Genomic DNA, 16,761 nt, shown 5'->3' with positions numbered 1-16,761 from the left:
TTGAACCCGAAAGTGACGTGCAGGAGAGTGCATGACATCATAGAGTGTTAGAACAGTACAGTACAGGAGGATGCCATTGGAATATTGAGTATGCGTCGGTTCATACCAAGAGCCCTTCCTTGCTCTTTCCCCATAACCCGGCAATTTTTTTCTCTTACAAGTATTTATCCAATTCCCTTTCGATAGCTACCATTGAATCTTAATCCAGCACCCAATCAGGTAGTGCATCCTAAATACTAACCAATCGTTGTGGAGTAATGATATTACTCATGTCGCCTCTGGTTGTTTTGCCAATCACCTTAGATCTGTGCCCTCTGGTTATCGATACTTCAGCCATTGGAACAATTTCCCCCTATTTACTCTTCTAAAATTCTTCATGATTTTAACCAACTCTGTCAAACCTCCTTTCGGCTTTCTCTGCTCTAAGGAGAACATCCCCAGCGTGTCCAGTCTATCCACGTAACTGTATCCCTGGAACCATTCTTGTCAATCTCTTCTGTGCTCTCTCCAAAGTATTCACTTCCTTCCTAAAGGGTGGCGCCCAGAATTAGGCATAATCCTCCACATGGGGCCGAACTATTGTTTTATATGTGTTTAGCACAACCTGATGTCTTTTGTACTGTATGACTCTATTTATAACGCCCAGGATACCAAATGTTTTATTAACTGCTTTATTAACTGTCATGTTCTGTCCTGTCTCCTTCAAAGATCTGTCGGGAAACACAACCAGGTCTCTCTATTCCTTGCACCCCCTTTACATTTTTATGATTTAGCAGGCATTTAGCATGTAACATAACGGTAAAAATGCTTCACAATACTGATGTCAGTATTAATATTAATATCTATCATGAGCATTTGTCGTAACATACGTACGGACATAAGAATTAGGAGCAGAAGTAGGCCACTCAGACCTTCGAACCTGCTCTGCCATTCAATAAGATCATGGCTGATCTGATTACTCCACATTCCCGCCTACCCCTGATAACTTTTCGCCCCATTGCTTAAAAAGAATCTATCTATCTCTGCCTTAAAAGTATTTAAAGATTCTGCTTCTACCGCCCTCTGAGGAGGAGAGATCCAAAGACTCACGAACTTCTGTGAGAAAAAATTCTCCTCATCTCTGTCTTAAATGAGCGTAAACTTATTATGAAACAGTGACCCCTATTTCTAGATTCCCTCACACGTGGAAACATCCTCTCCTCATCCACCTGTCCAGACCACTGAGGATCTCATATGATTCAATCAAATAACCTCTTACTCTTCTAAACTCCAGCGGATACAAGCTTAGCCTGTTCAAACTTTCCTCATAAGTTGCCCCGCCCATTCCAGGTATTAGTCTAGTAAACCTTCTCTGAACTGACTCCAGCGAATTTACATCCTTCCTTAAATAAGGAGACCAATACTGTACACAGTACTCAAGATGTGTTTTCACCAATGACCTGTCTAACTGAAGCATAACCTCCCTACTTTGTATTCAATTAACCTCGCAATAATCAATAACATTCTGTTAGCTTTCCTAATTACTGTGTGATAGAGGCTATCAGATGGATTAGATTAGGACTTTAGGGTTCGAGAGTCCAAAGCAAACAAGCAGGAGGCATTGCGTCTGACACTAAAGAAGAATCAATGACATTGTGTAAAGAATTATAGCCTAGTTTGGAGAGCGCATGTTTACATTGCAACTGTCAGTTACATGGTCAAATTTGATATTTATTACATTTTCCTAAATTGCCTCATTATCTATTGAATATCCAGTGAGACTGGATTCGACGTAGTGCAGCCTCGCCATCCACTGGCGTGGTAGCATATGAAAATTGATCGCATGACATTAATCTCGAAATTGACAGGTTCAGGACAAGTAATCTGACTGCTTCGCATCTGTCTTTAAGGTGTATAAATCAAGACTGTTTTTATCAATAATTTGGTATTCTGTGTTGAGATCTCCCCATGAATTGGTTAGGTGTCCGTAGTCCCCGATGGATAGCCTACTTGTAAGTGTATAGACGTCTAACCTTACTTCTACTTTCTGTCGCTATTAATAAAAACAACAAGTTATTTTATTACTGGCATGGGAACCGATATAATTAGGATTAATCTGATGGTTTGATTTAACAGTGAAGCCCCTTCCCTCGAGAAAGGGTGGGTGATTGGGAGAACACTGCTGGATTTCGAGGATATTCCACGCCACTTTTCTGCAGTGGTAATACTTAAGACTTATATATCAGTTAGTAAGAGAGCACACGGTGTCAATTGCGTTGAAAAAGGCAGGTAGAAAATGGAAGAATCTGCAGTAAATTATATGCTTGTTGATTCTAATTCCGAGAGAAATGCGTACTAATAGAGATGGGCCCAAGCGGCGAACCCTCCTCTGTGTGTTGGTTGTAAACTTCAGTGTGGATCGCTCTCAATCAATCACAGACCAACTCTCGAGCAATCAGCACTGAGTAGGCAGACTTGCTCAGTAACGTTTTTGGTTACTGTTCTTTCCTATCGATGCTTGCCGGGATGACTTTACAACAAAGACAATTTGCATTTATATAGCGCCTTTACTGTAGTAAAACCAACTAGCACAACCAACTGCACAGTTATCAGACAAAAGCTGATAGCGACACACATAAGGATAGATTAGGACAAGTGACACAAATGTTGCGTGAATAGGTAGGATTTAAGGTGTCTTAAAGGAGGAGAGAGAGTTAGAGAGGTTTAGGGATTAGAGAATTTCAGAGATTATGGCTGGGCCAATAGTGGAGAGACGGAAATCGGGGATGCAAAACAGGTCCGCGTAGGAGGAGTGCAAAGCCCTCGGAGGTTTGTAGGGCTGGAGTAGGTTACACAGATAGGCAGGGGCAAGACCTTGGAGGGATTTGAACACACGGATGAGAATATTAAAATGGGAGCTTTGTTTAACTGGGAGCCAAAGTATAGCGGCGAGCAGAGAGGTGTTGTTGTGAACGGGACTTTATTCGATGGTGAGTTTTCGCGTAGATGACCTGAATTATTATAAGACTTCATAAAAATTATTTCATGGGATGTGGGCGTCGTGGGCAAGGCCAGCATTTTTTGCCCCCCCTAATTGCCCAGGAGGAGGTGGCGGTGCGCCCACTTCTTGAATCGCTGCAGTCCGTGTCGTGAAGTTGCCCCCACAAAGCTTTTAGGGAGAGAGTTCAAGGATATTGACCGAGCGGCGATGAAGTTTCTGCGATATACTTCTAACTCAGGATGGTGTGTGACTTGGAGGGGAACTTGGAGGTGGTGGTATTCCCATGCACCTGCTGCCCTTGTCCTTCTAGGTGGAAGAGATCACGGGTTTGGGAGGTGCTGCCGGAGAAGCCTTGGCGAGTTGCTGCAGTGCATATTGTAGATGGTACACACTGCAGCCACGATACGCCGGTGGTGGAGGGAGTGAATGCTTAAGGTGGTGGATGGGGTGCCAATCAAGCGGGCTGCTTTGTCCTGGATGGTGTCGAGCTTCTTGTGTGTTGTTGGAGCTGCACTCATCCAGGCAAATGGAGAGTATTCCATCACACTCCTGACTTGTGCCTTGTAGATGGTGGAAAGGCGTTGGGGAGTCAGGAGGAGAGACACTCGCCACAGCACACAGTGCGCATCCTCACTGGCCCCACAGTAATATATTATGCTTTTCTCGACCAGCGTATTTTTCAGGGAGAGCATGAAGGTGTTATTTTTAGGCTTGCTTTAGGCTTCAGCAGCGTTTTCAGTAGTTAGATGCAGGAAGTACACCCGATCTGAGCCAATGCAAGGGGTCCCCGATCTGCACGTGCCAGTCCAACCAATCATTACTCACGTTGCCCTGCCCAATGCCGCAGTAGAACATGGCTTCCTCCCCTGGAACCTGGACGGTGGCCGACCTCTGGACGGCTTGTCGTTGGGAACGAACATCTGAAAAATTATTTAAAAAACATTAAGGCAGATCGATCGTGAGGGGACAATAGGGAGTGGCAGGGAGTATGTAAGTAACTGAGGCAGGAGCAGAAGAGAGGGAAAAGGAAAGAAACAATTTACTTTCTTTAAATCGCGGTGTTACCTTCTAGCTTATATTTACTCTACAGGTTATGCCGAATTATACGTCGGGGTTATTGAACTGATAAAATTATAATGGCATCAAACTAAAAAGTGAAAACGACAAATACAAGCTGGCTTAGTCTGGACCTGAAAGAGATTAGAAGGAAGTTAATTCATGTAAGCTACAAGAAACCGTAATAAAACCGCTGCTACCATGTGGAGATCGCGGTTGAGAACGAATTGTGAAATGAGGTAAAGAAAGGGAGAGAATGTGAGCGAATGGGTGAGAGAGGCAGAAAGAGAGGCAGGGAGAGACAGACAGAGGGAGACAGAAAGACAGACACAGCGATAAACATAGAGAGAAACAGAGAGAGAATGAGAGAGAGAGGCAAGACACACAGAAATGGAGGTAGAAAAATGAGAGCGACAGAGAGACAATGAGTGAGAGAGCCAGACTGAGCAAGGCAGCTGGAGAGGCAAGATAGAGGGAAACAGAGAGAAATAATCAGAGAAAGGGAGAAATACAGACAAAGAGACAAGACAGATAAAGAGAGCGAGAGCGAGAGAGAGACAAGGATAGAGAGAGATACAGAGGGAAGAGAGAGAGCAAAGCTTGCAATTTTACAAACAAATGAAAACTAACCTTTTAAAAAAAATATCGATCAATTCTCGGGTTCAATGGAAATATTGGAAGTTAGACCAAAAGCGTTTACTCCACCTAAAAACATCCAGATTCTCACAATGTTTACATGAAGTTAACATGTAGTGGAACAAATGGGAAACGTCCCAATCTGCGTGGAATGAATGAAAGGTCGGGACGAACACTTCCGGGTGTTCGGGGGTGTCGCAGGGCCACAGCGCCACCATCTGGCGGTTGAAATCATCGCATTCCTCTGGTTCAGGGAGTTTTTGTCACAGAGAGGCGGTGTTTTCACACGCCGTGCATCACTGCACGCGCAGAAGTAGATGGCAGTGTCCGACTGAGCGGATCTGGTGAGTTCCAGAGTAAATTCGGTGTCGCTGGGTCTCTGGGCTTTAAACGGTCTGGAGGTGTAATTTGAAACGTGGCCGGTTCCAGCTGAATGGAATAGAGCAACGAGTTCCCAGTTTGTCCCTTGTCGGTACCAGTACATGTCGCGATAGTTACTGTTCCTCAGGATACATCTCATTACGACCGATTTTCCTGAGCCAACGGACACAGTTTGCGGCGACTGGTCAACGAACGAAGCAGATACTCCTGTCAAATGGACAAAAGAGTAAGATTTGTTTTGATGGAATGATACATTACAGAAGAAGGCAATTCTCTCCATATTGTCTGTACCGGTCTTTCAAAGAGCTGGTCCCACTTCCACCAAACTCTTTCCTCATAGTACAGCAATGTTTACCACCTTAAGTATACACCCAATTGTCGTTAGAAACATACTATTGAATCTCCTTCCACCACACTTTCAGGCTGTGCATTCCAGAAAGCAACGCGCTGTGTTCAATACATTCTCCCCATCTCCCTTCTGGTTCTTTTACCAGTTACCTTCAGTCAGTGTCCTCTGGTTACCGACACTCCTGCCAGTGGAAACATTTTCTCCTTATTTACTCTGTCGATACCCCTCATAATTTTGAACATCTCTATTAAATCTCCTCTTAATCTTCTCTTCTCCAAGGAGAACAACTCAAGCTTCTCCAGTCTCTCCGTGTAACTGAAATCCCTCAATCCTGGTACCATTCTAGTAATGTCCTTTCATTGTCTCCAAAGCCTTGACATCCTTGGCCTGTGTGATCCCCAGAACTGAACACCCTAGTTAATCTAATGCCTAACCAGTGTTTTATAAAGTTTTATCATAACTTCATTGCTTCTGTACTCTATAAAAGTAGGAATCTATGTTTTCGTGGATTAAACCAGCCTAATCAGAGAATCAATTGTTAAATATGCATTGTGATCCGACGTTCAGATTGATGCATTGTTTAAGCTTACCTGAAATTAAAGCAACCGACAAGATTAAATGTGACACTTCACGAAGCATGTTTAGATCCGGTACAAGGACAGAATGGTCTTTTCTCCACCAGAGTGTCGGATTATATTTGAAGCGTCATATACTGAAGTCACATGTCAGCCATGGCTCAGATAGTGCTGTCGACACTGAATCAGAAGGATGGGGGTCCCAGCCCCACATAAGAGACACAAACATAAAGCTCAAGACGACACTGCGCGCACCAACAACTGAGGGCACGCTGTACTGTCAGAGAAGCAGTACTGAGGGAGCGCCGCACTGTCGGAGGGGCAGTTCTGAGGGAGCGCTGCACTGTTGGGGGGCAGTTCTGAGGGAGCTCTTTACTGTCAGCGGGGCAGTTCTGAGGGATCGCTGCTCTGTAAGAGGGGCAGTACTGAGGGAGTGCCGCACTGTCGGAGGGGCAGTAGTGAGGGAGCGCTGCACTGTCGGAGGGGCAGTTCTGAGGGAGCGCTGCACTGTCAGATGGGCAGTTCTGAGGGAGCGCTTTACTCTCAGCAGGGCAGTACTGAGGGAGCGCTGCACTGCTGGGTGGCATTACTGAGGGAGCGCTGCACTGTAGGAGGGGCAGTACTGAGGGAGTGCTGCACTGTTGGTGGGGCAGTTCTGACGGAGCGCTTTACTGTCAGAGCAGCAATACTGAGGGAGCGTTGCACTGTCGACGGCAGTACTGTGGGTGCACTGAACTGTCGGAGGGGCAGATCTGAGAGAGCATTACACTGTGGGAGGGGCAGTGTTGACTGTGCATGTACTGTCAGGTGGGTAATATTGAGGGAGTGCTGTACTGTCGGAGTTGCCTTCTTTCGAAGGAGACGTAAAACATGGCCCCGTCTGCACGCCGACACTATTGGAGAATGTGCAGGGGCGTTCTACCCGATTTCTTGGGCCAAAATATATCCTCAACCAATATCATTAAAAAGATTGACTATTCATGTATCTTATTGTTGTTTGTGGGAGCTCGCTGTGCAAAAATTGACTGCAACGTGTCCTAAGTTACCACAGACTATACTTCAAATGTACTTCATTGGCTGTAAAGCGCTTTAGGACGTACTGTGGTCTTGAACAGTGCAATAGAACTGCAAGTCGTTCCTTCATTCTTCTTTTATGTTCACCCAAGAGGGCAAACGGTTTTAAGACGGCTCCTACCGACCGTGCAGCACTCCTTGAGTACTGCCACTCCGACTGTGCGTCACTGCCTTATTATAGGCCCTGACGTGTCATCCTGGATGATTGGCTCAAGCCGATGGCGTTGAAATTCAACGCACGACCTTCCAACTCAGAGAGGGAAGTGCTACACACTGAGCCAAAGCTGATACTGTGCAACGAAAGCTGAGTCTTGCTCCCTGTTTAAATCTGTTTTGCCTCAATTCCTCCATCCACTGGCGCCGATTACAAAGTTAACGAGCGTCGATACAGAAGGGCCGACCATGCAGCAACTTTGTCAAGTAGCGCTTGACACAAGTGCTGCCAACTAGTGGCGGAATTAAGCACTGAACATCTATCTCGAGCTGACACCTGGTGGCGAAACGTCAGCGCTAAAGTGCCATCTCGAGCTGTCAATTGCCAATATAAACTAAATGGAGCAAAGTTAATGTCAAATCCTCAGAGAGGGCGCAGAAGAGATTCACTCAACGACCACCAGGAATGCAGAATTTAAGTTAGGTGGAGAAAGTGGAGAAGTTGGGTTTGTTCTCCTTAGAGCAGAGGACATTAAGGTAAAATTTTACAGAGGTGTTCAAAGTCATAAAGCATTTGATTGGAGTAACTAAGGAGAAACTATTTCCAGTGGCAGAAGGGACGGTAAACAAAGGGTACAGGTTTAAAGTAATTGTCAAACGAATCACAGGGGAAGATGAGGAGATTTTTTTTTGATGCAGCGAGTTGTTAAAATCGCGAATGCCTTTTCTGAAAGAGTGGCGGAAGCAGATTCAAAAATAATTTAAAAAGTAAATTGAATATGTACGTGAATGGTAGAATTTGCGATATGGCGAAAGAGCAGGGGTAAGTGGGAATAATTGGATAGCTCTTTCAAAGAACCAATACAGGCACGATGGTCCGAATGGCCTCCCTCCGTACTGGAACATTTTATGATGCTATGAACTGGTAGACAGAATATTTGCACTCAACTTGCATCTCGTGTTGCCAGCTGCTGCCGAAAAATGGGCACTAAACTCCCATTCATCCGGTGCAGGTTTTTGTACCTGGGGAGCCATTTTCTCAAACGCTGTGCGGTACTACAAGCACAGTAATAGACAGCGGTGTGAGATGGAGTGGCGGCGCTCACTTCCAAAGTAAACAGCGTAGTGCTGCTTCTTTAGGCCTTAAAGGACTCGGACGTGTAGCTCGTAACAGCACCTGCTGCAGCAGAATAGAAAAGAGCTTCTAATGCCCGGTCGGGTTGTTGTCTGTACCAGTGCAATTAGGAATAAGCATCATTCGTCAGCGTGCATCTGAGTGTGGTCGACTCTCCTGCTCCAATCGATAGGATAGAAGGCGACTGCTCCACGTATGAGGTGAGTATTCCTGTCGAAATGAACATCGATTCGATTCTTATTTCCATCAATAATTGAATAGAACAGGACTATATATAAAGAAACAAATGCATTTTACGCTGTGTTTCGCGATCCCAGGAGGTCCCAAAGCGTTTTACAAACAAGGAAGAACTTTTTTAAATGTAGTCGCTTGTAATGTAGTATTCACGGCAGCAAATTTTCACACAGCAAGATTCCACAAGGTGCAATGTTAAAAATGGGTATTTCTTAGGGTCTGGTTGCGGGATAAATATTGGATAACATATGTCCACCTGAGAGGGAGGCTTTAATTAACGTGACATCCGACTGATGCCACCTCCGACAATGCAGCCCAACCTCAGGACACCCCTTTCGAAGGTGCAACACATCCTCAGTACTGCCCCTCCCACACTGCAGCAGACCTTCAGTAGTGACCATCAGACAGTGCAGCGCTCCCTCAGTAGTGCCACTTCAACAGTGCAGCGCCCCCTCAGTACTGCCCCTCCGACAGTACAGACCTCCCTCAGTCCTGCCCCTCCAACAGTGCAGCGCTCCCTTTTTACTGGCACTTGGAGCGTCATCCTTCATTCGGTGCTCAATTTCTGTAGCGAGACTCGAAACCGAGACATTCTGACTCGGTGGCAAGAAAGCAATCAACTGAAACCCAGCTGTCATTACAATAAATTATCCTTTTAAGTTTGTAATTTTTCCTTACGTGCGATCATAGCAGCTATCAGGATTTGATAATGAGCTGAATGAAACATGATTTAATCATTCGACACGGGCTCGCTGTGTGAATGAGTGCAGCTCAATACAACGTCTGATGGTCGTTTCTCTGTTGTATCTGTTTAAATTAGGAGCATCCGGTTATCATTGATATATACACATCACTTCCTGCGAAACCCACCCACCATCCCATTACTTAGGCAGCTTAGCAACTTCATAGAATGATGCAACACAGGCGATAATGGGAGAGTTAATAGAGGTGTTGAAATTTCAGATCGGTTTTGATAGAGTAGATAAGGAGAAATTGATTTCTGTGCGGGCAGGGTCGATGACCAGAGTGCACAGATTTAAGTTAATTGGCAAAACGTCCAACTAGTTGATGAGGAGACACTTTTATATGCAGCAAGATGTTATGATCGGGTATGTACTTCCTGAAAGAGTGCTGGAGACAGATTTATTGGTAACTTTCACAAGGGAATTGGAAATAAACTTGCAGAGGATAAAACCAGGGGTGTGGGGAAAGAGCAGGGGTGCGGGAATAATTGGATTGAAGAGGACAAAACTCTGGGCCATTGGTTTATGATAGACACTTCAAGGTCCAATAGGGAATGCAGGAGTAACCGCTTCACCCAGAGAGTGGTGAGAATGTGGAACTCGCTACCACAAGGCGTGGTTGAGGGAAATAACACAGATGCATTTAAGAAGAAGTTCGATAAACACTTGAGGGAAAAGGAATAGAAGGATATGTTGACAGGGTGAGATGAAGGATGTCGGGAGGAGGCTCGTGGGGGACTAATTGGATCGCTCTTTCAAAGAGCCGGCACGGACTGGACTGACCGAGTGGCCTCGCTCTGCGCTGTGGGATTCTATGATTCTAAAAAACACGGATCATTGTTGGGTCAAAGTTCTCTCTTGTTTCAGGCAGTGCAGCTTTTCAGTCCCCATCTTCTCAACGAGAATGAAACGATTAAATTCTTCGCTGGGCTGAACTTCCACTTCCTTCGTAAAATCCCTTCAAAAGGCGCCTAGCATCTGATAGAGAAGTGGGTCTACGGCTTTCAACAGAGATTGTACCTGCCGTCCGGAGGCAGGTGTCTCAGTGAAATACATATCTGGGGAGGCATCTCGCCTTTGCACAGTATGAAACATTCGTGACAGGTTTAGGATTTCTAAGATGAATTATATCCTTTGTGTATGGGGCTGTTCGCTTCAGTGACGGTTAAGAGGCGATTTACCAAAATGGTACCAGGGATGAGGGGCGTCAATTATGAGAGACGAGGAAAGCTGGAATTGTTCTCCTTAAAGCAGAGAATGTTAATGGGAGATATAATAGAGATTTTTTTTCATTCTTGGGATGCGGGCGTCGCTGGCAAGGCGGGCATTTAGTGTCCATCCCTAATTGCCCTTGGGAAATGTGGTGGTGAGCCGCTTTCTTGATCCGCCAGAGGGCAATTAATTGAAACAGATGGGTTTCTACGACAATCGACTGGCTTTTTATTATTTACTAAACTGAATTGAAATTCCTCAGTTGCTGTGGTGGGATTTGAACACATGTCTGGGCATTTTTAGTCCAAATTTACTGCATTACTCGTTCAGCAGCATAACCACTATGCTATCATTCCCCTTGTTCAAGGTAATAAAGGGTTTTGATCGAGTACATAATGAGAAATTATTTCCACAGGCAGGAGGATCAGCAACCAGAGGACACAGCTATAAGGTAATTAGTGAAAGGACCGTAGTATTTCACAGAACATACGGCACAGAAAGAGGCCACTCGGCCCAACCTGTCCATGCAGACGTGACATGCGGAGATATTTTTCACACAGCAATTTATTATGATCTCAAATGCTCTTCGTGAAGGGTGGTGAAAGCAAGTTGAATGGTAACTTTCCAAAGGGAATTGGATAATTATTTCCTGGGGGAAATCTTGCTGGTCTATAGGGGATAGAGCAGGGGAATTGGACACATTTGATAGCTTTTTCACAGAGCTGGCGTGGCACGATGAGTCGATTGGCCTCCTTCTGTGAAGTATCATTCCATGATGCTGTGATAAGGAGCGCCTCTCTCGTCGCTATTGCAATAGCGGAAATAACAGGAATGATTCACTGGCATATTGGAAGTTATGGGTAATGCCTGCACATATTCCACCATCCACACATTCACCACTGATATTAACCTATTTGCCCCACTGCATAACCTGCTGATTAAAATGTAGATAACTTGCTAAGAAAGGCCGTTGGTTATATTGATATCGTATTTTATAATTAATTAATAACAAGTTGTAATCAAGCAAACAGAGACAGATGAAAAGATAGAGAGATAGAGATAGAGAGATAGAGACATAGAGAGTCAGATAGATAAATAGATAGATAGATAGATAGATAGATGGATAGATAGACAAACCGCGACCAATTTCCTGATTTGAAATCTTTCGTAGCTTGTTTGCTCTGTTTGTTTCCTGCCAATGACCCGCTGTATTATCCAGCTCTGTCTCACACTGCCAACGCCACCTGAGAAAGGTTTTTGCAGCGAGTCACGCCCTGTTCTTACCGCGCTGGTACTATCGCTAGTGCAGTAATACACAGCCGTGTCACTGGGCTGCAGTTCGATCAGGTTGAGGTGATAGGAATCGTCAATTCCCCTGACTGCAGACACTCGCCCTTTGAACCCTTCGGATATCTCGGGGGTGTTCGTCAGATACGCGTAGATCAGGAGCTCCCAGACCAGGTTTGGAGCCTGTCGATACCAGTAGGTTCTGGGATGGTCTTTGGATGCAAAACATGGCAGCATCATAGAGCACAATTGGAAACCAGTCAGACATATGGGCCTTTGAATAACCGTTTCGGACTGCGCTCCTGTAAAAGACATGGGTGTTAATGGACATTTCCTCATTTTACACCCGCTTGATAGATAGCAGGAGAATGACGGATGGATAGTGGAAGGCATAGAGTGCGAGCGAGGAAGAGAGAAGTAGAGGGATAGAGAGAGGCAGCGAGGGAGAACGAAGAAGAGGGATAGAGCGAGAGAGACGGAGAGAGAGAGAGGGAGAGGATGAAAGATGGGAGAGAGGCCGAGGGAGGGGAAGCGATGGTGAGAAGGAAGCAGATTTGGAGATTAAGAGATAGAGAGTTCAGAGGGAGAGACGGAGAGAGAGCTCCCCAACAATTTATATGTCTATCTATCGATCTATCTATCTATCTATCTATCTATCTATCTATCTATATCTATCTATCTATCTATCTATCTATCTATCTATCTATCTATACATCTCTCTATCTATTTATCTAAAATCACTCACTGGTTTAAACAATACAGGAATAAACCTGTTCTCTACATGTCCATCCCAACTGTATTGAACACAATTTGACTTCTCTATTTGTCACTGATCAGACAGTCAATTTTTCCCACAATGCTGTTCCCTCATTAACTTCCTTTCTTTCTCTCTTTTCTTCTTTTTTTTATTTCCTTCTTTCTTTCTCATTTTCCTTCTTTCTATTATTCTCTAATTATTGAACAATTGTTTTTAGGATTTTAATACATGCCAGCGCCAGACCCAAAGGCCTCTATGGGACACTGGTCATTCGCTTTACTTACCCGCCAAAAGAAAAAGCGGCAACGTGCAGGAAAGGAGGCATATCCGCATGGTCCAGGAGAGAGTGTCTGAGAGCGGGACTCCCACGGATAATAAGCTGACGAGCGACGGGAGCTATGAGACTGATGTTTGCAAGGCCGGACATACGCGTGTAAATGGCAAGATCTCTATCATTCATAAGAGAACACTGAATATACAATGCCCCGCTCCTCACTCTCTGATTGACAGCCCTGCCCCGATCCTCACCGTCTGATTGACAGCACCACCCCTACTCTCTCTGATTCCACAGGGAGTGTTGGAAGCGAACAGTATGGATGCATTTAAGGGGAGTCAAGACAAGTATCTGAGGGAAAAGGAAGTAGAGGGTTAGGCTGATCAATTTAGCTGAGGAAAGACGGGAGGAGGTTCGTTTGGCCTGTTCCTTTGCCGTATATCCTTTGTAAACCTATGTAATTATTCACAGTTCCACCACTCCCCTCTCTGATTGAAAGCTCCGCTCCTCCCCTGTCTGATCGACAGCATTACCCCTCCGCTCTCTGATTGACAGCCCTGCCGCACACTCATTGACTGACAGTGCCGTCCCTCCCCTCTCTGACAACTAGTCACCCCCACTGATTTGCAGCACCACCCCTCACTCTCTGATTGCGAGCCCTGCCCCGCCCTCTCTGGTTGACAGATCCATCACTCCCCTCTTTGATTGACAGCTCCAACCCTCTCTTTCTGTTGGACAGCTGCTGAGACGTCTTTGATTTAAAGCTCGCCAGCGTCACTCATCGACAGCTCCGCCCCTTCCCTCTCTGACTGACAGCCCTGAAACGCGTTCTCTGATTCGCAGCCCTGACTCCCTCTTCCTGGTTGACAGTCCCACTCCTCTCTCTCTGATTGGCAGTGAGCAGCGCAGAGCACAACGGGAACATCGTCACATTAAATGAGTGAGCTAAACAGTGACAGATGGCTTCATTGTGGGCAAGTTTGAGGTCATCCACTTGGAACTGAAGAAGAACATAGCAGAGTAATTCTACATGGTGAGCAGCTTGAAACGGAGGTAGTTTAGCAACTTCATAGAATGATACAAAACAGACCATCAGTTGATATTTCATAGAGGTGTTCAAATGTAAGAGCGGTTGTGATAGAGTAGACAAGGAGAAATTGATTCCTCTGCCGGCAGGATCGGGGACCAGAGTGCCCATAGTTAAGGTAATTGGCAAAATATCCAACTGGTAGATGAGGAGACCGTTTTTTTATGCAGCGACATTTTATGATCGGGAAAGAACTTCCTGAAAGGGTGCTGGAGACAAATTCATTGGTAACTTTCACAAGGGTGTACGAAAGACTGATATTTAGATATATTTAGTAGACGAGAATCATATACATCTGAATTCAAGTGTAGCCATTTACCCAATAATATTACCCATAATTACTCCGGGGTAACTACAAAGTTAAGACTTGTTCTGGATGCAGCTGCAAGGACAGTCAATAGCAGTTTTGGCTAAGCTTTGATAACAAACAGCCCTTGGCATAAAGGCCATGTAACAGGGAGGCTTTGAAATGAAAGAGAATTCCATTGAGGTGAAAAATTATAAACAAGATAAACAGAAAGCAGGACAGGGCTAATTGAAAAATGTTGGTAAAAATGGAGTGCCCAAGATGCTACCCTTACTCTGAGTGGCAATGGTATTTTGACCAGTAGAAACAATTAATAAACGTGATTTTAATAAAGACCATATATGACACTGGCCAAACCAACTTTTGAGAAGAAAAGGGTTAAAACCTCGATACTCAAAGAACAACTTTACACAGACGTAAAAACAGAAAATGCTGGAGATACTCAGCAGGTCAAGCAGCATCTGTGAAGAGAGAAACAGAGTTACCGTTTCAGGTCGATGACCTTTCCTCAGAACTGGAAAAAGGCAGGAAATGGAACAGTTATTTAAGCAACTGTACTGGCTGGAAAATGGCGGAGGGGATGAAAGATCAAAGGGGGAGGCCTGCAATAGGATAGAAGACAGGAGAGATTATGAGACATTGAGAGATATTAAGAGATATTCAAGCCAAAATGAGGTGGTAATGGGGCAGGTTTAGAAGCAAAGGATGGCATTAGAGGAAATGTAAATTGCGCTGGCATGAAAGAAAACCAGCTGTCATGTGGGAGAGAAGAACAGAACAAAAAAAATATACATATGATAGGGACCTAAAATTGCTGAACTCTATGATGGGTCCAGAAGGATGTAAAGTGCCTAATCGAAAGATGAGGTGCTGTTACTCGAGCTTACGCTGAGCTTCCATGGAGCAATGCAAGAGGCCGAGGACGGTGAGGTCTGAGTGGGAATGGGGTGGTGAACTAAAGTGACAGGCGACCGGAAGCTCGGGGTCTACCTTACGGACTGAATGGAGGTGTTCCACAAAGCGCATCGCACAATCTGCATTTTGTCTCCCCAATATAGAGGAGAACACATCGTGAGCAGCGAATACAGTGTACTAAATTCCAAGAAGTACAGGTAAATCGCTGTTTCACCTGGAAGGGGTGTTTAGGGCCCTGGACAGTGGGAAGTGGGGAGGTATCAGGGCAGGTGTTGCATCTCCTATGCTTACACCGGAAGGTGCCGGGCGAAGGTGAAGGGGTGTTCGGGGCGACAGAGGAGTGGGCTAGGGTTTCACGGAGGGAGCGTTCCCTACTGAATGCTGAAAGGGGAGGTGAGGGGAAGATGCATTTGGTGGTCGGATCACGCTGGAGGTGGCGGAAATGGGGGAGGATGATCCATTAAATGTGGAGGCTGGTGGGGTGAAAGGTAAGGACAAGGGGACTCTATCGTGGTTCTGGGAGGGGGGCAAGGGTGAGGGCAGAAGTGCAGGAGATAGACCGGACATAGTTAAGGAATGTGTAAACCACCGTAGAGGGGAATTCTCGGTTGAGGAAGAAGGAAGACATGTCAGAAGCACTGATATGGGAATCAGGGGTTACGGGGAGTGGGCAGGGAAGTGGACGTGATTCTAGGTTCGGAACAGTCATGATCCTATTGAATGGATGAGCAGGCCCGATGGGCCGTATGGCCTACTCCTGCTCCTACTTCTTATGTTCTTATGTTCTTATGTTCTGATGTTCTTATAGAAGTCGTCATTGTCAGAGCAGATGCGGCGGAGACGCAGTAACTGGGAGAATGGATTTGAGTCCTGACAGCAAGCGGGGTGGGAGGAATTGTAGTCCAGGTAGCGAGTCAGTGGGCTTGTAATGACTGTTTGTCTATAACCTATCCCCTGAGATGGAGACGGAGAAGTCGTGGAAGGGAAGGGAAGAGTCGGAGATGGACAATGTGAAGGCGAGGGAAGGGGGAATTGGAAGCAAAGTGAATGAAATTATCTAGTTCAGGACGAGAGCAGGAAACGGCACCGATATAGTCATGAATGTAGAGGAAAAAGAGGTGAGGGAGGGGACCTGAGTACGACTGGAACAAACAATGTTCCACATATCCCACAGACCTACTGCGAGAACAAAGGGACAGACTATAGACGGCGTCATCTGTGTCCGAGAGGTCCCAGAGGTCAAGGGCTGCGAGAAACTCGATAAAACTATCGACTAATGTTAAGTATTGATTACGCTGTTAGCTTGATAAATCTTGATCTATCGCTCAATCGTACTGGCTGCTGCCTATTGGTATCTTGTCCAAGAACGCAGTGATCATTTAAGATCTTACAAGGGAATTGGACGTAAACTGGAAGAGGAAAAAACAGGGCTGTGCAGAATGAGCAGCGGTGTGGGAATAATTGGATAGGAGAGGCCAAAACTAGGGGCCATAAGTATTAGATAGACACTAATAAGGCCAATAGGGTATTCAGGAGAAACTTCTTTACCCAGAGAGTGGTGAGAGTGTGGAACTCGCTAACACAAAGCTTGTTTGAGGGAAGTAAC

Source organism: Somniosus microcephalus, unplaced genomic scaffold (genome assembly GCF_052327205.1).
Source record: "Somniosus microcephalus isolate GS21.2 unplaced genomic scaffold, FLI_Smic_1.0 unresolved_chr3, whole genome shotgun sequence".
In the NCBI taxonomy this organism is placed as follows: domain Eukaryota; kingdom Metazoa; phylum Chordata; class Chondrichthyes; order Squaliformes; family Somniosidae; genus Somniosus; species Somniosus microcephalus.
Note: the sequence above shows the minus strand (reverse complement) of the source record.